Source organism: Apium graveolens, chromosome 2, assembly GCF_009905375.1.
Source record: "Apium graveolens cultivar Ventura chromosome 2, ASM990537v1, whole genome shotgun sequence".
In the NCBI taxonomy this organism is placed as follows: Eukaryota; Viridiplantae; Streptophyta; class Magnoliopsida; order Apiales; family Apiaceae; genus Apium; species Apium graveolens.
In genome coordinates, this window is record NC_133648.1 from 263,158,803 (window position 1) to 263,177,185 (window position 18,383).

The 18,383-nt window shown below is 40.3% G+C and overlaps 1 non-coding gene across 1 annotated transcript; it reads right to left on the bottom strand.

The window, feature by feature from the left end:
- Positions 1 to 7,619: 7,619 nt before the first annotated feature.
- On the bottom strand, positions 7,620 to 7,726 carry LOC141709573 (small nucleolar RNA R71). Its single transcript, XR_012570141.1, has one exon. It is a non-coding gene; the product is annotated as a small nucleolar RNA R71 (small nucleolar RNA).
- Between the last annotated feature and the right edge of the window lie 10,657 nt (positions 7,727 to 18,383).

Below are 18,383 nucleotides of genomic sequence, written 5' to 3' on the forward strand. Positions count from 1 at the left end.
GCCTTGAGTTGATCTTTGTAGACCTCAGTGACTGCATCATAGATATCCTGTGGAGTCAAGGTCTTGGAATTGTTCCCAAGAATTGTAACATACTCATCCCTGAATCTAGCCAAGACTTGATCCATCTCCAACACAAAATCCTAAGATAGCCAGGCATCTACATTCCCATCTGGCTCTGCATTATTCACAATCTTCTCCTTCTGTGTTTCAACATCTTCATTGTATGTGAGCATGATGGCTTGATAATCTTGATTGCTCATATCAGAAGTGAGTAGATGTTGTGAGATATTTGCCAGTCCAGAAATCTGTTCGACTAGAAGATCATCTATAGATGTAGGTTGAGAACCAGACTCTTGCAGCCATTGAGATAGAATGTGTGGTTGTTGAGGTTGTGAAGTTAAGGGTTGAGCTGTTGAGGGATCAGAACCACCTGTGACTGAAGTCACGGTTTTGCTCACAGATTGCTCTATGTTTATGACAGTGTGTTGTCCTTCACTTGTAGTGGGAACCTCCAATTGAATTGGAGGGGATTTTACTGGGTTACTGTCATGTACACCAGCCTCAAACCATTGTGCTTCTTGCAAATCACTGTCATATGAAAGTGATAAACCTGCCTCCCCTATAGCAGGATCATTGGCAATTGTACTCCTAGCATCAACTGCTAAAGCAATTTCTGCTAGGGTTTTGAGGGGAGTTGTTCCTACATGAGGAGCCTCCAATTGAATTGGAGAGGATTTAGATAGCTCCCCCCCAGGAGTACTGCCCTCAAACCTAAAAGTCTGTGAAAACTAATTTGCACATGAAGGTGCATTTAGTATCTCCATAGGGTCTTCAGTAAAAACTGATGAATCCCCCATAGCTTTGATAGTGTCATCAAGGTCTACCCCAGCTAGTAGTCTCTCACAATTTGATTGTAGTGTCTGGGTGGTGAGCAAGGTTTCTTGAACCAAGTCACTTGATTTAGCTTGCACTTGAGAAATGAATTCAAGTGTTGTAGGTAAAGAAGAAATTTTTGAGATTGGAAGTTGTTGCTCAGAAGTGAGTGTTGGCAGCTCCCACTGAATGGATGAGGGAGCTTCAAAAGATGTGCCTTCACTGTGTGCACCATCCTTATTTCTCCTACCATACACTTGAATTGCTTCAGGTACAGGCTATGCAGATTCTGTACAAGGTGCATTGGGGTGAATGCTCTTTTCAATAGACACACCCTGTTGAGAGGATGTATCTAGAGTCTTTTTAGTCCCTATTTTTATAACTGTATCATGTTGGGAGGGTACAGAGGTGGCTTGAGTGGTCATCTCAGATTTTTTACTCTTCTTTGATCTCTTGACCAATGGTGACTCAGGTTCTGTTTGGTCCTCACCACTCTCAGTCAAAACAGTTAAGGTTACCTCCTTTCTCTTCCTTTTACTCACCTCATCCTTTTGAGAAGATGAGGTGGTTGGTTTCCTAACTACTAATGGTTTTGAAGGAACATGCTTGTTACGACCAACATATTATGTAATATTATCTGTGGATTTTGTGTGATATTAAAGCCGTAAGTGAATATACTTAAGGGATGTACCTTGTATGAATGAAAAATTTCTGCATTTTAAATTTGCTTTATGTAGTATATGATTTTTCAAAGCAAGAGTTTATTTATTTCCTTTATTTTTGATTTATAAGAAATATTCTAAACCTTGGAGAAATTTTCTTTTAAAATTTATTTTATTCACAAATTTCAAAAGTGATTTTATAAAATTTCTAAAAATCCAAGTTATTTTATGGTATAAATTTTATAATTTTTGAACTTGTATTTTATTTTATAAAAATAAATCTTTATAAATTTTATTTGTTATAATTATCAAATTACATAAGAGGCCTTGCATGCAAATCACCCTTCTATTCTCTCAAATGGCAAATAAGACTTTTCCAACCCCACTAACTCATTTGATTATTACCAAATTACTACATTAGCCTTGCGTGCAAAATGGCCTAACTTTAGCTAAAGGACATTTTTGTAAGTTCTCACTTCCACTCATTATTTGTCAACCAAAAAGCATAAAACAAAAGTTTAAGTGGGAGAAGTCATTTCACTCATTCCACACTCCAACACCCCACAAAATTTTCTCCTCGCCCCTCCCACCCTTGTTCTCGGCCGAAGGCCAAATTCCCCACCCCCCTTCCATTTTTCAATTCATTCTTCATCTTCCCAAGTGTAAATCTTCTACCTACATTCATCTTATATACTTTCCAAGTGTTTTGTGACTTGGAAGTTGAAGTTCCATGGATGCATGTGTAGTTCTTATGTGATCTCCAAAGAGAAACTCTTGATTTTTTGTGAATTCAAGAGCTCTCTATGAGATATATTATGTATATGTGCTAACTAAGTGTTTTATGGAGATATCATGCTTTAAAATCCTTTGCATGCTACTGAAATTTCATTATATATTTTTTTTTAGCCATGCATGCTAGTTTTAAGACATTAAAATGATGATCAACCATGTTTTGCATGCTACTCTTTTCGAAATCATGTTGTTATGTTTAAAAATCTATAAATTCGAAATATGTGTGCTTAAAATAGATTGTTTCCATGATAAATTTCTTATTAATAGTTAAAAGAAGTTATATTTCATGATTATTAAGGATGAGTAATAGGTGCAAGTCGATTTTGCAAGCATTTAAAACTTTATGCCTAGCCGAAATCTTGTTACGTGTTTTCCATGAGTTGCATGTCATATTTTTAGTTGCATGTTATTAATTTTTGGGCATGGATGATCTCCCCTTCTGTTGAGACACTATTTTAGAACATTAAGACACTAGGTTTGCTTTGGAAAGAGTTGGGTGCTTGGTTTTTAAGTGGGAGTTAAGGTGGAAAGGGATTAGTTGGTGTTTTCATTTTTTCCAGATTTGATGCACTAGTTTATGGGGAAGTTTTGAATGAGCATTTGTTGTGCACTTTGGGGCCCAAGCCACCAGAAGTTATTATTGGGAGTATATAAAAGGTTTTAGGAGTTGTTTGGAGGTTTGCATGTCGTTTGGTTAGGTGCACAAGTAGAATCACAAAATCTGTCCAGCAGGGGACAGTTTTGTTGCAACTTAGAAATAGGGAGATTTGACCATGTCATGGGTAGGCCCTCATTAGGCCCTGTTGGGCCTTAGTTAGAGGTAGTGTCAGAGAAGTGTTTCCAGCCATAGTTCATAGGATATGAGTTAGAACCATGTGTCACAAGTTAATTCAAGTCAGGGCATTTTCTGCCCAGGAAAATAGGGGAACCTTGGACTTTAAGCTTAGGCCCAAGAAGGCCCAAGCCAGGCCCTTGAGCCACATCAAGTTTGGGAGATGCCCTAAGGTCAGGAGAGTCTTGTGTAAGAGTTTTGAAGGAAAACTTGTATTTTAAGAGTGTCTAATGCACTCAAGAAACCATAGTTGTCATTCTGAAATTTACACCAGTGAGCACTTTCACTTATCACATAGTTTTAGAACACTTAGGAGTGAGATTTAGGTTGACCACCATAGTTGTAAGATAGTATAAGGTCAGTAGAACAAAAGGCCCAAGTGAGGGTCAATAGGTCTTGGATAGTTTAGTAAAGGCACATCGAGTTAGGACGCCAAAATTAGAAGACTTTGTCTAGTTTAGCGACCAAGTGACTTAAGTTGGGGGATCGAGATCATCCAAGCCTAGTGTTGAATTATGGTGTATATGGTGTTATTTGGTATTAATATATGATACGTGAGTATATGTGGCTATGTGTGTGCAATTATATTTATAAGGTGAATATAAATTAAGTGCATATAGGCCTAAGTGCCATCCGTGTTTAATTTTGGGTTGTAAATAGGTTTAGTTGGTGAGAATATATTATAATGAGGATTATTATTATTTATGTAGGATCTCGAGACGAGGGTAAACTTGCCATAAAGGTCGAGTGAAGCTTCCAGTTACTCCTACCAGTCAGACCAGACTAGCCTTTCTCAAGGCAAGTGATTCAACCTATCTTCGTATTCACTGCAATTGTGTAACAAATAGTTCATATATATTGACGTAACTATCCTGAGTCATTTTAATATATTTAAATCAACATATCTTATGTTCATCTTTGAATCATATAGAAATGCCATGAACCCTCGAGTACGTATTGCAAAGTAGTCTTATCATGATAGTATATTAAAGTAATTTGAATGCCATGATAGAATAAAGGGTTGTTATAACACTTGGTTGATCCTCTTGATTAACATGCTAATGATTCCAAAGTATTAATATCTCATCCTGACACTTGACCCCCTATAGAACCTTACCTTGAATCCTGAAAGCCAGATTTTTATCAAGTGGTTCCTCATTGATTGATACCCCTCTTTCTTATCCTAAAGCTTAACAATTATGATATATCCTGAGTTGAAGATCATTCTTCATACCTTAACACCCTTAGTATTCATGAAGCTTATCTTCTTGATGATGTAGCACTTGCACCTTGACAAGAAACTATTGCTTTAAGCCCAGTTTGGCACTACCCCTTCATAATATCCAATAGCCTCACTAAACTTCCTTGTCCAAGTTTTATATATGAAATCCTTTCAGTTACCCTAATAGAGTAAAGTTTAATGGATCATGGCCTTGAGGTTTAGCACCTTATTTCCCGTGTTTCGAGTTGATCTATAATCCCTTGATAAAAATGTTTACTGTTAAAAGAGATTTTGGTCATAAATCGGCATCAGTTTTTGAAATAAATAAAAGGTGGATTTTCAGTCCCAAAGGAGGATAAATGTTTTCTTTGAATAGTGGATCTGGACTGAGACGCGAGTCATTTTCACACTTATATTAGGCTTAAAAGTTGCGTAGGGATCCCAGTAATGTTTTAGAACCCAGAGAGGTTCGGGATTACTTCACGGCTAATCACCGGCTGTAATCCGTAGCGTCATAAAATGATTTTGATTAAGATATGATTTTAAAATTGTTTTGATACAAGAAAAATGATGCCATCACCCATAGTTTTATCTCTCGTTATCATTGGTTATGTATTTCTATTGTCATTCTTTAATGTATATCTCGATTTATGTTTTGTATCGTACTGTTTAGTACTTGTTGAGCATTTGGCTCACTCCTTGCTTTACCCTGATATTACAGCTAACAGCTATGGTTAGATTCAAGCAGACTGCCCGTAAGACCTGTGATGCTGATGTTTATGTTCGAGCTCAGGTAGAATAAGAGATAGTAGTTTTGTGTGAGGACTCGCTATTTAAAATCAGTTGTAATAGATGGTAGTGTTGGGTTGTTCCAAACCCTAAACTGTAAGATCTTGTAGTTGGTTATGTTTACTTCTTTTTAAAATGTTGTAATAGTTATATTTAATTTGCTGTTTAAGTTGGGGGCGTGACAGGTTTTGGTATCAAAGCTACGGTTTAGAGTCCCTGGACAGCCCAAATAGGTTATAGGATATATGTGTAGGTTATAGATAATATGCGAGAAAGTAGGTTAAGTAAATTTATTATTAATACTCCTCTTATTGGTTTGTGATAAGTGGCATTTTATACCACTTAGAACGTCTTAAAATGGCTTAAATTGGTGTCTTGAAATCAAGTATTTTGTGTATTTGATGCGTTTTTCTAGTGTTTATGCATTTCAGGGTATTAGTTGCATTTCGAAGGAGGAATCGTCAAGAATAAGCCTTGGCATGTGTTCACCATTGAGAGAGGAAAAGAACGGGCAGATTACGGCGAAGAAACGGAGCAAACCTGGAATTTTTCCAGTAGGGTCCTGCGCGCCCGCGCAGCAATGCTGAGCGGCCGCGCAGCAGCCTTGCGCGCCCGCGCAGAAATGGTGAGCGGCCGCGCAGGGTCGGGGAAAAAGATATATTATTTTAGACTTCTACTTCTGTTTGGCTTCCAACTTCTATGTAATCTGAGTTTTATGGGACTATTATATAGGTAGATTTGAGACGTTTTTCACAGAGTATTAAGAGGAGATTATGTTTTAGATTGTGTTTTGTAAGAAGCGAAGGAGATAAGGAAGAAGACCGATTTAGCACACAGCAACGAAGAGGAAGCATATATTCTTGTGATTCTTATTTCGTTGTAACGTTGGATGCTAGTTTTCTTGCTTTGACTTATTTACTCTTGTGACGTACTCTGTTTTAATATAATCAGTTTAGTTATTATTTTCTTGTGTTTGTTTATCATGATTTCATATGAACCCATGATGGCGATAAGTTCTATTATGGGCTAATCGTGATCATGGGGTTGCAACGGATTTATTATGGAATTCTTTAGTTAATTGTTTAATACTTTAGTATGTGATGATTGCATGATATCTAGTATTGGTTGTGCGTATTCGTCTTATGTGCATCGCGAACATATAAGATAGGGTGTTAATCTCTTGTGAAGCGACGGTGGATCTTGAGATTTAGAACTTGCCATGCTAGCATAGGTTCATGTACGTTGTGCATGATTAGTGGGTAACTCTAACAGTTTTATTTGCCCTATGTAATCAAAAAGGGATAACTTGTGCTTAAATCGTTGTGTTGTCAATTTCTGTAAACATATAGGAACTCAACATAATTGATGACTATTCAACTTCTATCTTAATTGTGCATGTTTGGTAGAATGGTATTAGTACAATGAAAGTTGGCTTTTATCAGTTTCGTGTTATTCGATTAATATCATCACTGTCACATGCTAAAGGTAATAACTATGGCTATAGAAGGAAGTAATAATGAAGTTGTGATCTCATGAGTGTTTTATTATTGATAAATTGAAGTGTTAGTTAAGTGGTTAATTAAGTAGTTATTTATAGTTAATATTTAATCAACAATTTTAAGTGTTATTATCTTAACATTGAGAAGTAGTCATACATTGGTGAGTGAGTTAAATTAGATAATAAATTAGTCTGAGTCTCTGTGGGAACGAACTAGAAAGTATTCTATATTACTTGCGAACGCGTATACTTGCGTGAATATTAGTGCGTGATTTCGCCCTAACAAGTTTTTGGCGCCGCTGCCGGGGACTCGGCGTATTTGTTTAGTTTATGTACTTACCATCATTGGTCATTAGGACTCAGTGATTAGGACGTAGTAGTTAATTACTCTTTTCGGTTGTGTTTCAGGTACTTTAGCAAGTGTTTATGCAAACTCGTTCTCGTGCTCGCAAGAGGACCTTAGATACAGCTGAGGAGAAAGACGAAGTTCTTGATACACTTGAGAAGTTAGATTTTGAGGATTCAGATTCAGGAACTGAGCAGAAAGAACCAGTAAACATGGGAGATCGTATTGTTCAAGCTGATCCAGCTCTTATGGATTTTTCTCGGCCTAAAATTGATGACATTCAGTCAAGCATCCTTCATCCGGCTATTCAAGCTAACACCTTTGAAATCAAGCCGGGCACTATTCAGATGGTGCAGAATTCTGTTTCTTTTGGAGGAGCGGCAACTGAAGACCCCAACATGCACATAAGGAATTTTGTCGAGATCTGCAGCACTTTTAAGTATAATGGCGTGACTGATGAGGCTATCAAGTTGAGGCTCTTCCCATTCTCACTGAGGGATAAGGCTAAAGACTGGTTACATTCTGAACCAGCTGGGTCCATCACTACGTGGCAAGATCTTGCGCAAAAGTTTCTGGTGAAGTTTTATCCAATGGCAAAGGCTGCTGCTATGAGGAGTGCTCTTACTCAGTTTGCGCAGCAACCTACAGAATCTATGTGCGAGGCTTGGGAACGCTACAAGGAAATGTTGAGAAAATGTCCACATCATGGAATGCCGGATTGGATGGTATTTACTGGTTTTTATAATGGTTTGGGGGCCCAATCTCGGCCCATGCTCGATGCAGCAGCTGGAGGCGCCTTATGGGCTAAAAGCTATACTGAGGCGTACAATCTTATCGAGACGATGGCTACAAATGAGCATCAGAACCCAACTCAGAGGATGACATCAGGCAAGGTAGCAGGTATTCTGGAAGTTGATGCAGCCACCGCTATTGCAGCCCAGCTCCAAGCGCTATCAATGAAGGTTGATTCTTTGGCTACGTATGGAGTTAATCAAATAGCTATGGTTTGTGAGCTTTATGCAGGTTCTCATGCTACGGATCAGTGTTCTCTTGTCAACGAATCTGTTCAGTATGTGAATAATTATCAGCGACAACAGCAGCCTGTGCCAGCGACCTATCATCCTAACAACAGAAATCATCCAAATTTCAGCTGGGGGAATAATCAGAATGCTATTCAGCCACCATATCAGCAAGGAGTGAGTAAACAGTTTAACCCACCTGGATTCCAGCAACCACAGCAGTATGCTACAAGGCAATCATATCCTCAACAGGGAAGTGCAGCTGCACCTACTAGTGCTGATTTTGAGGAACTTAAGCTGTTGTGCAAGACTCAGGCGGTTTCTATCAAGACCTTAGAAAATCAAATCGGTCAATTAGCCAATGCAGTGCTCAATCGTCAACCTGGCACTCTTCCCAGTGACACGGAAGTACCAGGCAGGAAGGAAGCTAAAGAGCAAGTCAAGGCTATTACCTTAAGGTCTGGAAAAGTAGCTGATGCTGAAAAGGCAAAAGAAGTCGAAGCTGAAGTTAGAGATGAAGAATTTAAGCAAAAGGAGAAAGCGGCGGAACCAAGGAAGACTACTGTTGAACACACTCTGCCTGAGGCTAATACAGGGGAGAAACAGCTCTATCCTCCACCACCTTTTCTTAAGAGATTGCAGCAACAAAAGCTGGATAGACAGTTTGGGAAGTTTCTGGAGGTGTTCAAGAAACTTCACATCAATATACCTTTCGCTGAGGCTCTGGAACAAATGCCTAGTTATGTGAAGTTTATGAAGACTATTCTTTCAAGGAAGGTGAAACTGGATGACCTTGAAACCGTTGCTCTCACGGAAGAATGCAGCGCGGTTCTGCAACAAAAGTTACCACCAAAACTGAAAGATCCAGGAAGCTTCACCATTCCTTGCACCATTGGCAATCTAACTTTTGACAAATGCCTTTGTGATTTGGGAGCAAGCATTAATCTGATGCCCTTGTTGATCTTTAAAAAGCTGGATCTGCCTGATCCAAAACCCACATACATGTCGCTACAATTGGCTGACCGTTCCATTACTTACCCAAGGAGCATAGTTGAGGATGTGCTCGTCAAGGTGGATAAGCTCTTCTTTCCTGCAGATTTTGTTATTCTGGATTTTGAGGAAGATAAGAAGATTCCCATAATCTTGGGGAGGCCTTTCTTGGCTACTGGTCGTACCTTGATAGATGTGCAAAAAGGGGAACTTACTATGCGGGTCCAAGATCAGGATGTGACCTTCAACGTATTCAAGGCAATGAAATTCCCTACAGAAGATGAGGAGTGCTTAAAAGTCGATGTGATTGATTCTGCGGTTACTTCGGAACTCGATCACATGCTAATGTCTGATGCATTGGAAAAGGCCTTAGTGGGGGAATTTGACAGTGATGATGAAGATAGCAACGAGCAATTACAATATCTGAACGCTTCTCCCTGGAAGCGAAAGCTGGATATACCATTTGAATCTCTTGGTACTTCTGACCTCAAGAACGCTGAAGGGAAGCTCAAACCATCAATAGAGGAAGCGCCTACCTTAGAGCTCAAACCATTACCTGAACACTTGAGGTATGCTTTTTTAGGTGATTCATCTACGTTACCTGTTATTATTTCAGCTGACCTTTCAGGTAGTGAGGAAGACAAGCTCTTAAGGATTTTGAGAGAATTCAAATCGGCTATAGGATGGACCATAGCAGACATCAAGGGGATAAGTCCTTCATATTGTATGCATAAAATTCTGCTAGAGGAAGGAAGTAAGCCAACTGTGGAACAGCAGCGAAGACTGAACCCGATCATGAAGGAGGTGGTGAAGAAAGAAATTCTGAAATGGCTAGATGCAGGCATCATTTATCCTATTTCTGACAGCTCGTGGGTGAGCCCCGTGCAATGTGTACCTAAGAAAGGAGGTATCACTGTGGTCGCAAATGAAAAGAATGAGCTCATCCCTACTCGAACAGTTACAGGATGGAGAGTATGCATGGATTATAGAAAATTGAACAAAGCCACAAGGAAGGATCACTTCCCTCTTCCATTTATTGATCAAATGTTTGACAGATTGGCGGGACATGAGTATTTTTGTCTTCTGGATGGTTATTCCGGGTATAATCAGATTTGTATTGCACCAGAGGATCAGGAAAAGACTACCTTCACTTGTCCATTTGGCACATTTGCTTTTCGTAGAGTTTCGTTTGGGTTATGTGGCGCCCCGGCCACCTTTCAGAGATGTATGATGGCTATATTCTCTGACATGATTGGAAATAACGTCGAAGTGTTCATGGATGACTTCTCCGTCTTTGGACACTCATATGATGAATGTTTGAATAATCTGCGCGCCGTACTCAAAAGATGCGTGGAAACTAATTTGGTGCTTAATTGGGAGAAATGTCATTTTATGGTGCGTGAAGGCATTATCCTTGGGCATAAGGTCTCTAGCAAAGGTCTGGAGGTGGACAAGGCCAAGGTGGGAGTCATTGAAAATCTTCCCCCACCTAATTCGGTGAAAGGAATCCGTAGTTTTCTCGGTCATGCGGGTTTTTATCGGCGATTCATCAAGGACTTTTCAAAGATATCTAAGCCGTTGTGCAATTTACTTGAGAAAGATGTGCCTTTCAAATTTGATGATGAATGTTTGGCAGCATTCGAGACTCTCAAGGAGAGTTTGATCACGGCACCAGTTATTACAGCACCAGATTGGACAGAACCGTTTGAGATGATGTGTGATGCGAGTGATTATGCGGTAGGTGCAGTTCTGGGACAGCGCAAGAAAAATCTCTTCCATATGGTCTACTATGCGAGTAAGACTTTAAATGGGGCCCAATTGAACTACACCACTACTGAGAAGGAGCTTTTGGCTATAGTCTTTGGCTTTGAGAAATTTCGATCTTATCTGCTTGGTACGAAAGTGACAGTATTCACTGATCATGCAGCTATTCGCTATCTGGTTTCTAAGAAGGATTCGAAGCTGAGACTCATTCGTTGGGTGCTTTTACTTCAAGAATTTGAGTTAGAGATCAAAGATAGAAAAGGTACTGAGAATCAAGTAGCTGACCATCTCTCTAGGTTGGAGAATCCCGATTCTACTTCACAAGATAGGACGTTAATCAATGAATCTTTTCCGGATGAGCAGTTGTTTGCAATTCAGGAGGAAGAACCATGGTTTGCAGATATTGTAAACTATCTTGTCAGCAATATAATGCCTCCTAATTTGACATCCGTGCAAAAGAAGAAGTTTCTGCATGAGATGAAGTGGTATATGTGGGATGAACCATATTTGTTTAGACAGGGAGCTGACCAGATCATCAGGAGATGTATCCCGTTCTGTGAGACGGAGGGGATATTACGAGACTGCCATTCCATGGTTTATGGTGGACACTATGGAGGTGAGAAGACGGCAGCTCGTATTCTGCAAGCAGGTTTTTTCTGGCCTACCTTGTTCAAGGATGCTCATCAGTTTATTTTAAGGTGTGATCGTTGCCAAAGAGTGGGAAATTTGTCAAGGAAGGATGAGATGCCATTAAATGTGATGCTTGAAGTCGAGGTCTTTGATGTATGGGGAATCGATTTCATGGGGCCTTTTATCTCGTCTTGCAATAATCAGTACATCTTGCTGGCAGTCGATTATGTCTCAAAATGGGTCGAAGTTAAAGCTTTACCGACAAATGATGCAAAGGCAGTGCTAAATTTTCTTCATAAGCAAATTTTCACAAGGTTTGGAACACCTCGGGTAATCATAAGTGATGAAGGATCGCATTTTTGCAACCGTAAGTTCACTTCTATGATGCAGCGTTATAATGTGAATCATCGAGTAGCTACTGCCTATCATCCGCAAACAAATGGTCAAGTGGAAGTGTCTAACAGAGAGATAAAGCGCATTCTAGAGAAGGTTGTTTGTCCATCAAGGAAGGATTGGTCTTTAAAGCTCGATGAAGCTGTTTGGGCTTACAGAACAGCATACAAAACTCCACTTGGGATGTCACCGTTTCAGTTGGTGTACGGTAAGGGATGTCATCTACCGGCGGAGCTTGAGCATAAGGCCTATTGGGCATTGAAGAAATTGAACCTGGATTTAGATGCAGCTGGTAAGAAAAGAATGCTTCAGCTTAATGAACTTGATGAATTTCGACTTCAAGCGTACGAGAATAACAAAATGTATAAGGAAAAGGTGAAGAGGTGGCACGATAGGAAGCTACATCCTAAGTTATTTGTGCCAGGGCAACAAGTTCTGTTATTCAACTCTCGGCTCCGACTTTTTCCTGGGAAGTTGAAATCAAGGTGGTCTGGACCTTTTATTGTCAAAACTGTGTTTCCACATGGAGCAGTGGAAATTTTTGAGAATGATTCGGACCAAGCATTCAAGGTTAACGGTCAGCGGTTGAAACAGTACTATAGGGACATGGCAAACCGAGAGGTGGTTAGTGCCATTTTGTTGACTACGTGAGAAAGGTACGGAATGTCAAGCTAATGACGAAAAAGAAGCGCTGCGTGGGAGGCAACCCATGAATTGTTGTTACAGGAACCCTTAGAAGTTAATAACCTATCCAAAAACACACAAAAAAATCAGAAAACAGGGGCTGAAAAAAAATTTCCAGAGACCCTCTGCGCGCCCGCGCAGAAATGCTGAGCGGCCGCGCAGGGGTCGAGTTCCAGAAAATTTTTTGCAGTTCAAAAAAAAAAAAAAAAAACACAAAAACCCATCACAGCCCATAAACCCACGAATTCTTTTCCCATTACCCCATGATTTTATCTCTCAACCCCACTCCTAATCTAATTTAACCTACTCCACACCCTATATATACATACACCTATCCTACATATCTCTCACAACTTCCTACACTTATACCCTCTCATAAACATCAAAAATCAGTTCTTACACACTTTTATTCACAAATCAATGGCACCCAAGAGAGCACGCACTATTGACAGCAGCAGCACAGTTCCTACTGCTGATTCATCAAGGGGTACTGCTGCAAGGCCTCGGTTAACTGACAGAGCTGCGGAGGAGGAGTACACTAGGCTGTTGGGGAAGCCGATTCTGAAGGAGAGGGGGTTTTTACCATCAGGGAGGGATGGTGAGTTGTTGCCCATGATTGCAGAGAAGGGGTGGATAGCTTTTTGTGAGTCACCCGAAGCAGTACCGATGAGTGTTGTTCGCGAGTTCTACGCGAACGCGAAGGCTGAAAAGAATGGGTTTTCTGTAGTTCGTGGGCTGACGGTTGATTATCATCCTGCGGCGATTCGCCGTGTGATTGGACAGCGAGAGAGAAAGCCCGAGGAGGAGAACTGGAATGAATAGACTGCTGAGGATTTTGACTTGGATTTGATTTGTGCGACTCTCTGTCGACCGGGCACAGTTTGGAACCGCAGTCCAGCCAATAATGCGTATCGTCACTTTCCGGCGATCGCCATAAACAGGTATGCCCGTGCATGGAATGCATTTATATGTGCTAATATTTTTCCTTCTTCACATGCACACGAGGTCACAGTTGAGAGAGCACAGTTGTTGTGGGGAATTCTGAATGAGGAATACTATGTGGACCTTGATGAGTTTATCTACCAAGGAATTCTGAAGTTTTTGAGGGGAGCAAAGCATATGAACATCCCTTATGCATCCACGGTTACAAAGCTATGCCGAGCAGTAGGAGTGAACTGGCCGGCTCATGAGCAGTTGCAGTTGCCAGCAGCTCCGATAGATTCTGGCACTCTGAATGGGATGCAGGAGTGGACCGGTAGTGAGCCTGAGGAGCATGGGCTGGGTTATCGTCTTCCAGGAGGGCGTCCAGCACGAGGTGCTACTATGGCCAGGCCAGGGCGTGGTGAGGCTAGTTCTTCGAGAGCTCAGGAGGGTGCTGGGATGGGTGATGCCCAGTATAGGAGGCTTTCACGGTGGATGGATGTAATGTATGAGACGCAGAGCAGGTTTGCTCAGGAGCTCACCCTTGCGTTAGGGACTGCTTTTCGAGGCCTTGGAGCTGATATCCAGTGGCCAGTTTTTGGTGAGGACTCTGCATACCCGCCGCCTGATACTCCACCCACTGAGGGTGATGATGATGATGACTCCGAGTAGGTATACCCTGTGTTCCTTTCTACTACCTTCACTGGGGACAGTGAAGATTTTAAGTTTGGGGGTGGTAGTTAAGGAATATTTTGTGTGTGTCATATAGCTGCATATTCATGAGAGTTAGTTCATATAGTTGCATAATTTTTGCTATAGAGTTTTTTTTATAGCTTTATTTATTTGTCATATCATATAGCTCATGCATATACCATGATCCCTTTTGCAATGATTTATCGACTGAATTGTGATATTGATGCGAGTGTAGTGATAGCATTAAAGTGATATTAAGTTGTGTAGGTTGATATGCATGCTAGAAGCACTTGTATTTTCACTAAGTCTTAGAGAATGCTTAAGGGCTAGATTGTTGTTATGATCTGATTATTTTCGAGGATAATCTATTTATTATGCTTAGAATTTGATAATAGGTTCTTAGTGGTAAGGGCATGAAAAAGAAAAAAAAATGGAGTAAAAATGGAATTTGTTGCTAGTTGTGGCTAGGCGTCAAATGGCTAGTAGCCGGCTCGCATGTTATGCGAGTAGTCTAGGGTTGAGCAAGATGGAGCGAAACGCACTTGCTCAGAGAAAAAAAAAAAATTTGCATAATTGATCAAGAGTGGGCTCTTTGGTATTCGAGTTATTAAGTTCTTAGGGGACTTTGTGCCTAGTGACCTAAGGTTTTTAGAGTCTGGGATCCGCTAACCTAACGCTCGTTACATGGATACCATTGTATAAGTCTTTTGTGGACCTCACTCATTGCACGGTCAAATAAGCATTTGAGTTGTAAATAAAAAGCATGATTCCGTAGTAAGCTCCAGAGTTCTTGTAGTGTTGTATATCACTTTGTGCCTAGAATTTTTATTCTTTGTATAATCGTAGGATTGCCTTGAGGATAGTCTAGTCATAGTAATTGGTCTAGTTCCGAAGCATATCTGTTAAGCATTTGCACACACCACGTTTCTGGCTGTATGTCTGTTTGCATGAGTTTATTGATCTTTAGTGTCTAACTGCATTCGTTGAGACGTGACAATTTGGTTGGTTAATTGTAGTAAGGGGGATCGTTGCATTTTCATATAGATTGCATTCATGCATATTTTTTATTTGTTTTGAGTCTGTGACGCTTGAGGACAAGCATCGATTTAAGTTTGGGGGTGTGATAAGTGGCATTTTATACCACTTAGAACGTCTTAAAATGGCTTAAATTGGTGTCTTGAAATCAAGTATTTTGTGTATTTGATGCGTTTTTCTAGTGTTTATGCATTTCAGGGTATTAGTTGCATTTCGAAGGAGGAATCGTCAAGAATAAGCCTTGGCATGTGTTCACCATTGAGAGAGGAAAAGAACGGGCAGATTACGGCGAAGAAACGGAGCAAACCTGGAATTTTTCCAGTAGGGTCCTGCGCGCCCGCGCAGCAATGCTGAGCGGCCGCGCAGCAGCCTTGCGCGCCCGCGCAGAAATGCTGAGCGGCCGCGCAGGGTCGGGGAAAAAGATATATTATTTTAGACTTCTACTTCTGTTTGGCTTCCAACTTCTATGTAATCTGAGTTTTATGGGACTATTATATAGGTAGATTTGAGACGTTTTTCACAGAGTATTAAGAGGAGATTATGTTTTAGATTGTGTTTTGCAAGAAGCGAAGGAGATAAGGAAGAAGACCGATTTAGCACACAGCAACGAAGAGGAAGCATATATTCTTGTGATTCTTATTTCGTTGTAACGTTGGATGCTAGTTTTCTTGCTTTGACTTATTTACTCTTGTGACGTACTCTGTTTTAATATAATCAGTTTAGTTATTATTTTCTTGTGTTTGTTTATCATGATTTCATATGAACCCATGATGGCGATAAGTTCTATTATGGGCTAATCGTGATCATGGGGTTGCAACGGATTTATTATGGAATTCTTTAGTTAATTGTTTAATACTTTAGTATGTGATGATTGCATGATATCTAGTATTGGTTGTGCGTATTCGTCTTATGTGCGTCGCGAACATATAAGATAGGGTGTTAATCTCTTGTGAAGCGACGGTGGATCTTGAGATTTAGAACTTGCCATGCTAGCATAGGTTCATGTACGTTGTGCATGATTAGTGGGTAACTCTAACAGTTTTATTTGCCCTATGTAATCAAAAAGGGATAACTTGTGCTTAAATCGTTGTGTTGTCAATTTCTGTAGACATATAGGAACTCAACATAATTGATGACTATTCAACTTCTATCTTAATTGTGGATGTTTGGTAGAATGGTATTAGTACAATGAAAGTTGGCTTTTATCAGTTTCGTGTTATTCGATTAATATCATCACTGTCACATGCTAAAGGTAATAACTATGGCTATAGAAGGAAGTAATAATAAAGTTGTGATCTCATGAGTGTTTTATTATTGATAAATTGAAGTGTTAGTTAAGTGGTTAATTAAGTAGTTAATTATAGTTAATATTTAATCAACAATTTTAAGTGTTATTATCTTAACATTGAGAAGTAGTCATACATTGGTGAGTGAGTTAAATTAGACAATAAATTAGTCTGAGTCTCTGAGGGAACGAACTAGAAAGTATTCTATATTACTTGCGAACGCGTATACTTGCGTGAATATTAGTGCGTGATTTCGCCCTAACAGTTTGTCAGCAAAGGGCGCATTCCTCGACACCCTTTGGGTCGGACGACACTACTGCTTTCTCCGTGTATGTTGAGTTGAGGCGCGAGTTCGACATGCTTCAGGGCAAGTACGACCGACTGATAGACCGACTGAAGAACGTGTACCCGGACAGTCGAAACTATGAAGGAAAGCCCAAGGAGCAGATGACTGCGAGACTTGAGACCTTGGTTCAGTACGTCAACACTAAGCTTGAGGAGATGCCAGCGCACCGGGACCGCACCAGCCAGTATGTCATTCAGATGGTGGCGGATGAGCTCCAGAGCATTGTGAAGACGCTTCGAGAGGAAAAGACTACCAAGCCCCGTTCAGATGGAGTGGAGCCTTAGTTCTTTCCATTTACCTTTCATGTTGTTGTACTATCAGACTCCGTAGAATCCCCAGTTGTTTCCGTCGTTTCCTTTAAATAAGTCTGTTGATCCTAGAATCAGACTTTGTCCTAATCCAGATGTATTGTGACCTTTAAATTTCAATAATCATGCACTATTGTTCCATTTGCTCTCAACTGTTATTTTACACTTTTATATGCATCGCCATATCTACTTAATTTGAAACTTGACCTCATATGTAAATAAGAATGCCATGCGATACCCTCGAATTATTTCATCATTCATACCTGTTTTGACATAACTCTTATTTCAGGATCATGCCTCCCAAAAAGAAGAACCAACAACCACATCCACCACAGACCCAAATATTCTTCGACTACTGGAAACTTTGCAACAGCAAACCAATGCTATAGCTCAACAACAACTAAGTCTTCAACAACGAATTGAAAACCAAGATAACCGTGAACCACACCAACCACCTGAACCCCCAGTACCACCTAGACAAGTTGTCACTTTTAAGGCATTTCAGAATATGAATCCACCTGCATTTCATGATACCACTGATCCGGTAATAGCTAACACATGGATTAAGGAGATGGAAAGGGCTTTTGAGTTGGTACATTTAAGAGACGATCAGAATACGCCATATGCTACTTACTTCTTGAAGGGCGAAGTCATCTATTGGTGGGAGTCAGTAAAAGCTATAGAAGCAACTCAGCAGGTTTCTTGGGAGAGATTTAAGAAGTTATTTCTGGACAAGTATTACCCTAAGTATATGCAGAATCAGATGGAGCTTAAATTTCGTGAGTTCAAGCAAGGGAACATGACTGTACTGGAGTATGAGAAGAAGTTTACTGAGTTGTCCAGGTTTGTGACAAAGTATACCAGCACTGAGGAGGAAAAAGCAAAGAAATTTCAGCAAGGATTGGAGCCTTGGATCAGAGATAGGGTGGCTATGTTTGAACTTGAAACCTACGTGGGAGTAGTACAGAAAGCTGCTCTGATTGAGAATAATGGGACGCAGTCAAGGAAGGAAAGGGATAACAAGAAGAGGAAGGTTCCATTTTATGGAGAAAAGTCTGAAGCAGGAAGTTCACAAGATCAGAATGTAAAGAGGATTGGATTCCATAAGGGCGGAAATTTTCAAAAGAAAGGAAATTTGGGCAAAAGGAAAGAATCGAAGGGGAACAATTAGGCAAGCCAAGGGCAAGTTGGAGAAAACAGGTTCCAGAGACCGGAATGCAAGCACTGTGGAAGAAGGCACCCTGGAGTATGTAATAAGCTGAGCATGACATGTTATAGGTGCAATCAGAAGGGACATTTG